The sequence below is a fragment of the Apodemus sylvaticus genome, chromosome 9 (genome assembly GCF_947179515.1).
Source record: "Apodemus sylvaticus chromosome 9, mApoSyl1.1, whole genome shotgun sequence".
Lineage (NCBI taxonomy): Eukaryota > Metazoa > Chordata > Mammalia > Rodentia > Muridae > Apodemus > Apodemus sylvaticus.
This window is the reverse complement of record NC_067480.1, coordinates 105,639,908-105,648,376: the sequence shown is the minus strand read 5'-3', so window position 1 is coordinate 105,648,376 and position 8,469 is coordinate 105,639,908. Positions and strand designations below refer to the sequence as shown.

The window sequence follows — 8,469 nt, the reverse complement described above, 5'->3', positions numbered from 1 at the left end:
ACAAAGTACTCTGGGATGGTGGTCCTTCCAGCAGACGGCCTTAGCCAGGTGAGCACCGGCTGAGGTGGATGCCCTTCTGAAGGCCAGAGACAAAAGAGTGCCAGTTATGAAGATGGCAGGCAAATCCACAACGGTTGGCTCGTGTTTCCACCAGAGAACAAGGAGCAAGGAGTAGACCCAGTGTCCCCAACCTTAACGCCAGCAGCATGTTGAATCACAGGGGCAGTTTTCTCTTTTCCTCACGCCCATCTCACGTTATAGATGAAGCAACTGACGCTAAAGGGTTACTAGGACTTTCTTCGGAGCCGGCTAGTCAGTGGGAAAACTGGGGTGGAAACTCACCGATGGGTTCTCTGCCTGCCTTCAAGGCTTCCTGGCTCCTCATGCAGCCTCTGAGAGATCTCCCAGCCTGACATGTTTTTGTGCGTCAGGCGGCCTGGGTTCTCTTGTACGCGTCTTAATTCACAGCCACAGGCATTTGCGGAACGTCCCCGGGTCCTCCCCGGAATCTGTTGCTCCCCCATCTCACGGGTGCTCACTTGGCTGTAGCAGCGCACTGGGCTTTGCAGCTCGGCGGTAGAGAGCGGTTTCCTAATTTGAGGCATGCCCAGGCTGTTGCCTGCAGATGTAGCCTCACCACATTTGCTCAGCGCCAGAGGAAAGGCAACGCCTCCGCCAGCTGCCGAGGAGGCAGACGGCGGCAGACGCATTCCTGGGAAGCCAGCTCCGGATGGCCTGCAGGCTCCTGCGAGCATTCTGGGCAGGTCCTGGCTCCAGGGCCCGTGGTCCTGGCAGCAATGTCTTAGCTGACCTCCTGCCTAGGATGACCACAGCCCACGCTCCTCCCATCCTGGGCCTCTGAGCACTGGTTCAGGCAAGAGGAGCTCCTTCAGGCTGGTTTGTGCCTTTCCCTTTCTTCTACCTTAAAATAATTGTTTTGGCTTTGTGCAATGGCAGGCTACTTACTTAACCCCAAGGCCAGAGCAGCAAGAGGCTCCGGTGATGGGTCTGGCCACCATGCACACCACCCAGCCTTCGGTCCCTGTGGCCAGTGCACTAATGGCCGGATGGCCTTGGGAGATGATTTTCTTCATGTTTCTTCCGCTTTCCCTCTGCCCTTGCAGGGAAGGGAGCACGTGCTTTGGGCTGTCCTCGATGCAACCTCTTTTCCTCCATGATGGATAGCAGCAGCCACTCTGCATACGTGCAGGGGTTCCTGATGTGTTTAGAGACCCCTGCCATGGCTGCTGGTGTGGGCGAATCCTGTTTTATTCAAGCAGTAAGGCTGCCAGTTGTTCAGAATTCCTTTGGTCCCATGTTTACCACATGCCCAGGCCCAGCCCAGGGCCCAGGGAAGCATTTATGAAAATTTGAACCTTGCTGCTCCGAGTCACTCTGACATGCAGATCTCGTGCTCACAGGGTGAGTGAAACCCATTGACCACTGACAAACAGGAGCCAATGATAGTGATTCATTTTGCTATTTTACTAAGACAAATTCTCACTAGGTGGTTGTTTTAGTCAGGGTTTTATGCTGTGAAGAGATACCATGACCAGGGCAACTCTTATAAACATTTAATTGGGGATGGCTTACAGTTTCATAGGTTTAGTCCATTGTCATCACGGCGCGGTGCTGGAGGAGACAAGAGTTCTATGTCTTGATCTGAAGGCAGAGCCAGGGGGGGAGACTGTCTTCTGTACTGGATGGAGCCTGAGCATAGGAGGTCTCAAATCCCACCCACACAGTGACACACCTCCTCCAACAGGGCCACACCTCCTCCAACAGGGCCACACCTCCTAATAGTGCCACTCCCTATGGCCAAGCTTTCTAACACATGATTCTATGGGGACCAAATCTATTCAAACCGCCACAGTAGTCTTGGCTGGCCTTGAACTCATGAGCCTCCTCCCTTAGCCTCCTAAGTAGTAGAATTACAGACATGTGGCATGTGTTAGCACGGCCAACTGACAAATCTCTTCTTGTCTTTTCTCTAAAGAGCAACCTCTGCCCACTATGCTAAAACTTTTTTTTTAATGTTTAAACATTAAAAATTATACATTATTTGTTTAAATATGAGGCAGATGTGTAAGCCCTCCTGACCTTTTTTTTTTTTTTGCATGTATGTATGTGTATGCATGTCTGTGTGTTTGGATGGTTGTATGTGCCGGAGGTCAACATCAAATGTCTTCCTCTAGTCCTCCTCACCTTGTGCTTTTCAGACAGACTCTCTCACGGAACCTCAGTCTGAGGCAGTTAGGCTTGGCTGGATGGCCGGCCAGCCCCAGAGGCCCTCTCATCTCTGCTTCCCCAGCGCGTGTACAACAACTGTACCTGGCTTTTCAAACATCATTCTGAGGGGATTGAACTCAGGTCCTCGTGCTTGTACAACAAGTACTTTATTGAGTGAGTCATTTCTTCAGCACCTTTCTGGTCTCTAGGTAAAATATTAAGGCCTAAATAGAATGTTAAGGCCTAGGTAAAATGTTAAGGCCTAGGCGACTGTTACCTGACTACCCTGCCATTATAAGGAAACTTTCTCATAGGTTTCTGCAGATACTAGGAACTTTCTAATGCTAAGATTGATTATGCATTCTGTTTTGTTCTGTGTCCTTGAAAACCACACAACAGAAGCCAATACAACTGTTTTGTATAGTTACCCACAAGAGACTTGCACCCAAAACAACCACCCAATAGCAAGCACTTCTTGCACCTTTGTATAATCTTTTATGGTATAAGCTGCCCCTGGGATAGACCACAACATAAGAGAGACACTTGCCCAGTATAAGAAACTATCTGGAACAAGACTTCCATTTTGAGTAGTGGTTGAGTAAAGTTGAAGTTCCCAAGACCTCCCTGGGAAGCTTCTAGTAATGAAAGGCAGGTTCCACAAGAAGCCATGTCGACATGTGTTGAGATCAGTAGTTCTCAGCCTTCCTAATGCTGTGGCTCTTTAACATAGTTCCTCAGGTTGTGGTAACCTGCCCCCACCCCACTCCCGACCATAAAATTGCTTCATTGCTACTGGTATGAATCATAAGTTAAAACATAAATATTAGACAAGCCCCATCCTGGTAGACAAGTTAGGACATGAGCATTAGACAAGGCAAGGCCCCTGCCACAGTCAATGGGGACAGGTACCCCAACCAATGGGGGCAGGATAAGTGTACAACAAAGACATGTTCCTAAGGAAATCCCCTAGCCCTAAACCCTGATTGGTGGAATAGCCTGGCACAGATGTTTGTGGATTTTAGGCTTAATAACCCTGTAGGATCTTAACTCAGGGCCATGGTTCAGTTCCCGAATCTGGACCACGGCCCCAGTCAACCAGTCCTGGGGTGTGTGCTCAATACACTATCCCTGTCTGACTGAGGTCAATGTTGATGTGGTGTGCGAGGCGATTCCTGGACCCCAAGAGCTACCAGCTATGTTGTGAGTTCTAGGCTACCTTGGATTATATGAGATTCTAAAAACAAACAACAACAATAACAGCACATCAAGATGACCTTGTGGTGGGGAGGAACTTTTGAAACAGGATATCCAAGTCCGAACTACAGGAGGGCAGATCAATTAGCCTATGCTACAATGCGTAGTGTTTTCTCACCAAGAGACTGTTACGAGAGCGAAAGGAAGCTCAGAAAGGAAGCTCGCCACACAAAACCCATGAGGCTCCTGCCTGAACACATAAAGAACTCTTGAAAATCAATAAGAAAAGCACAATGCAGTATGAAATTGTGAAAGGGACTTGAACAGGGACTTTGTCAACATGTTCATTTTAAATGGTGTAGTGTAGGGCCAGTCTTTCTGTCTTCTGTAGTCAAAACAATGTAAATTAAAACCACACTGTAATGTCCAAGGCAGTTTTTAAACTACACATATGACATTTGTTCATACTTCCTTCTCCAGTACCCAGAACTTGATGTCCTATCATTGAGTTTGACCTGGAGTGACTTATATGTGTGTGTGTGTGTGTGTGTGTGTGTGTGTGTGTATGTGTATACCTGTTTATGTATGTGTGATCTTGTGCATGTGAGTTTATGCAGTGTGTTCTCTTGAATGTGTTTATAAATGTTTATGTGTGTTTTTATATGTGTATTCTTGAGAATGTATGCATGTGTGTGCTCGTGTGCACGTGTTTATGCATGTGTGCTCTTATGCATATTTGTGTGCTTGTGAATGTATATATGGTGGCCCTATGGCCCAGTGAGCATATGGAACAAAGGACCACATGCAGTGTTAGTTTGAATCAAGAACCCTGTTGTTTGCAACTGTGTGCCACAGATCAACTGGCTATCCCACAGGCTTCTGGGGATTCTCCTGTCTATCTCCCGTCTTGAGATAGAAACCCTGGAATTACAGATTCATGCTACCATGCCCAGCTGGACACAGGTTCTTGGGATTCCAATTCAAGCCTACATGTTTGTGTGGCTAGCACTTCACCCACTGAGCCATTTCTCTTTAGCGGTGAAGTACATATTTAATGACTAACATGCTAAAACTATTGAGAGTGGCCCTTCCAACCCTACGCCATACGAGATAACATGACCCCTTCTGTCTCTTGGTATCTCTCTCAGATTACTGGCTTGGCAGAGACTGAGCTCTCACAGAGAGTCATTGGGTAGCCCCATGGAGAGCTGTGTTGGTGCATGGTCCTGATCTGAGAGCTGGGGAGGCAGAGACAGTGGATCCCTGGGGCTCATTGGCTGCTCAGCCTAGCCTACATGGTAAGTCCCAAGCAAGCGAGAGACTCAGTCTCAAAAATTATGAAACAAGGTGACTGACACTTGAATAATGAAGCTGAGCTTGTCCTCTGGCCTCCACACAAATACACTTATATGTACACACACACACACACACACACCCCACACCACACCACACACACACCCCCCACACCATACACACACACACACCACACGCACACACACCACACACCATACACACACACACACACACACACCCCACACCACACATACACACCACACACACACACACACACACATACCACACACATACACACACACACCACACACATACACACACCCGGAAAAGATGAGGTTAAGCATTCTGGAAATAAAGGCTTTGAATTGAATTAATCTTTGCCGAATAATAAATTACCTCAAGATTTGGTGGCTTAAAGCAAAACACATTTATCTCAAGCTTTATGAACCAGGAAGTCAGGTTTGGCTGGTCTAGATGGCTCTGGTCTTAAGAAGCTTCTATTGGAGTCTTCAGTGACACCGTCAGCCTAGGCTGCAGGCATTTGCAGCTGGAGGATCCACTTTGTCACGAAGGGTAATCTCTTCCTGTAGATCACGATTGCCCTTGCAGGGGCTGGAGTAGATCAGTGTGTTTGTCGGTCCTGGGTTTCTCCTGTTGCTGAGATGAAATGTCCCAACAAAAAGCAACTTAGACAGGGCAGAGTTTGCTTGGTTTATAGTCCTAGGCCACAGTCCATTGCTGTGGAGAAGGTGACAGAAAACCAAGTTGACATCCAACTGAGAGCAGAGAGAAGAGACACACCCTTCCTGTCTGCTTCCTTCTGTCCGCTAGCTTTCTTCACTCTTAGATTGTCCAGGGCTCCAACATCTGCCCGCATCCGCCCGCATCCGCCCGCATCCGCCCGCATCCGCCCGCATCCGCCCGCATCCGCCCGCATCCGCCCGCATCCGCCCGCATCCGCCCGCAGTCGAGACAATCCCCTACAGACAGGCTCACAGGGGAACACCATACAGATATCCATTGTGACCACTCTAGGTTGTGTCAAGTTGACAGACCAACAAGTTGTCCCTCATGCGATGCTCCACTGCAGACACTCAGCTCATTCGCTCTTACAGCTTTTTACCACACACTGAATCAGCCTAGGCCGCTAGGCCACAATCCTAAACTCATGAAGCCAAAAGAGACCTTGAAAAAAAACTACCCAGTCTAAAGTATTTTATTATGACGACAGAAAACAGGCCAAGTAGCTGGGCTTTGTGGTGCATACTTGTAATCCCAGTACTGGGGAAGTGGAGGCAGGGGGTTAGGAGTTCAAGGTTGGTCTAATTTAAGCTAAATAGCTACATCTAATCTCGAAGATGGATGGGGAGACAGGAGCAAGGTTAGAGGCTAGCACAGAGGAGTAGCCCAATCGTATTTCAGTGAAATAACCTCAAGGAAGCGGAGGCCCCCCTCCATTCCTCCCCCCCCCACCCCGACCTTTGCTGGTTAGCAAGGCTTTCTTTCTTCACCTGGTCCGTGGTTACACAGATGTTTAGTACATTACTTACACAATTATGTTTGCTGCCCATTTCCTGTGTGGTTGTATAATTAAGAAAAAGGTTCTTAGGAAACCCACAAACCAACAGGATATAACACCACACACACACATTGCCTGGGCCTGTGGGAAAGCCTTTGGTGTGAGTCCCAGGGCCCATCCAGATGTCCCATTTCACTAGTGCCAACCTCCATAGCCCACCCTCTCTCAGGTGACATGAGCATGTCCTCCAGGAGAGCACAGGGGGTGCGTTCTCTAGGTAAGCCTCTACACAACACATTCATTTGGTTGAATCTGGGGACAGAGAGGTGGAGGTCATGTTCTGTGGTGAGGGTTTAAGTGTGGCTCCTGGTGTGTGGTGGAGTTGGTACCATGCTGTGCAGTCATGATCCTCTTCTGAACACACAATTGCCTCTGATCTTGACAAGTACTATGTGGGCCGTGTCTGCTCCCAGGGCTGTGTGCTCCCCTCAGTGGAGGATGCTGGGAACCAACCTTGGGTCCTCTGTGAGATGGTGTAGACTTTTTATCCCCTGAGCTATTCTGCAGTCCCCTGAGCTTCTGAGGATCTGAAGTCAGGTTGCTTGACTTATGCGGCAGGTATATTTACCCACTGAACTATCTCCTTAGCTTTTGTTTTTGGTTTTTAATTTACTTTTGGGCTGTGTGTATGTGTATGCATGTGTGTACTTGCAAGTCCCTGTGAGATCAACACATTACAGATCAAATGGAGAAGTTAGCTTCTTTCAACAATGACAACAACAATAACAACAACAATAATAATAATACAGGCACCGAGTTTAGGTGAACATGGGTATGGGGAGATAGCAACGTGGCTTAGGCATGTATGCCAGAGAAGGAATTCTATGGTTTCTCTCAATAATAAGACGTCCATATGCCTTGCCACATTGCCACAGATTGTTGCCGTGAATGCCATCTGGATCCCATTTTGACCTCCCCTAGCTGGTAGCTGTGTTGCTGGGAAAGGAATCTGTGGAAGAGCTGGAAGGAAAGGGCAGGTGTGCCAGAGTCTGCTGGTGCTGCTGCTGCAGCTCTCTGGGAGCACATGGGGAGACTGGGAAGGGGAATATGATTTTGGGGCCCATTTCCTGCTTTCTAGCACCTGTATCATGCTAGCCCCCTCTCTAGACCTCCTTCCCTGCCCCTGTGGTCCATTATTACTCTTGTGCTTTCTCCAGTATTTTATCCAGATCTATGTCTATGTCTGTGTCTATGTCAATGACTATGTCTGTCTGTGTCTGTCTATGTCTGTCTATGTTTGTCTATGTCTGTCTATCCCTATGTATGTCTATCCTTTTGTCTATGTCTATCCCTATGTCTATGTCTATCCCTTTGTCTATGTCTATGTCTATCGCTTTGTCTATGTCTATGTCTATGTCTATGTCTCTGTCTCTGTCTCTGTCTATGTCTATGTCTATGTCTATGTATGTCTATCCCTATGTCTATCCCTATCCCTATCCCTATGTCTATGTCTATGTCTATGTCTATGTATGTCTTTCCCTATGTCTATGTCTACCCCTATGTCTATGACTATATCTATGATGATTTGGAACCATAAATGAGAGACGGCATGTGGTGTTTGTCTTTCTAGGTCTGGGTTATCTCATTAGCGTCTTGACTTTTATTTAGTTCTTTATATCTTTCTGCAAATGCCATGGTTTCAATTTTCCTTAATGCTGAGTAGTGTTCTATACCGCATGTGCACCATACTTTTATTAAGCACTTGTCAGTTGAAGGACATGAGGTTCATGTCCCAGCTATTGTGAATAAAGAGACAGGAGCACAACCAAGTAGGTAACTGTGCAGTCAGATGTCGATGTCAAGTCCTTTGGGTGTCTGCCAAAGAGTGGTGTAGCTGGGTGTTCTGTGTTGCTTTCTGATGCTATGACAGGAAAAAAAAAAGAAAAAAGAAAAGAGTGACCAAAACCAGTTTGAGTAGGTAAGGATATATTTGGTTTATACATCCCAGTTACAGCCCATATTGAAGGGAAGCCAGGGCAGGAACTCAAGGGGGGAAGCTAGAGGCAGCAACTGAAGTAGGAACCATGGAGGAATCTGCTTACTGGCTTGCTCCTCCTGCTCATTCAGTCTGCTTTCAAAGACTGCTCATGAGTACCTGCCAAATGGTGGGGCAGTTCACGGTGGGCTGGGCAGGCCCTCTCACATGTCAAGAAAGTGTACCACAGGCTTGCCAA

At 47.6% G+C, this 8,469-nt stretch overlaps 1 pseudogene; it reads right to left on the bottom strand.

Annotated features, from left to right (window-relative positions):
* Positions 1-1,056: 1,056 nt before the first annotated feature.
* Positions 1,057-8,469, bottom strand: part of LOC127692017 (glyceraldehyde-3-phosphate dehydrogenase-like) — a 73,299-nt pseudogene continuing 65,886 nt past the window's right edge.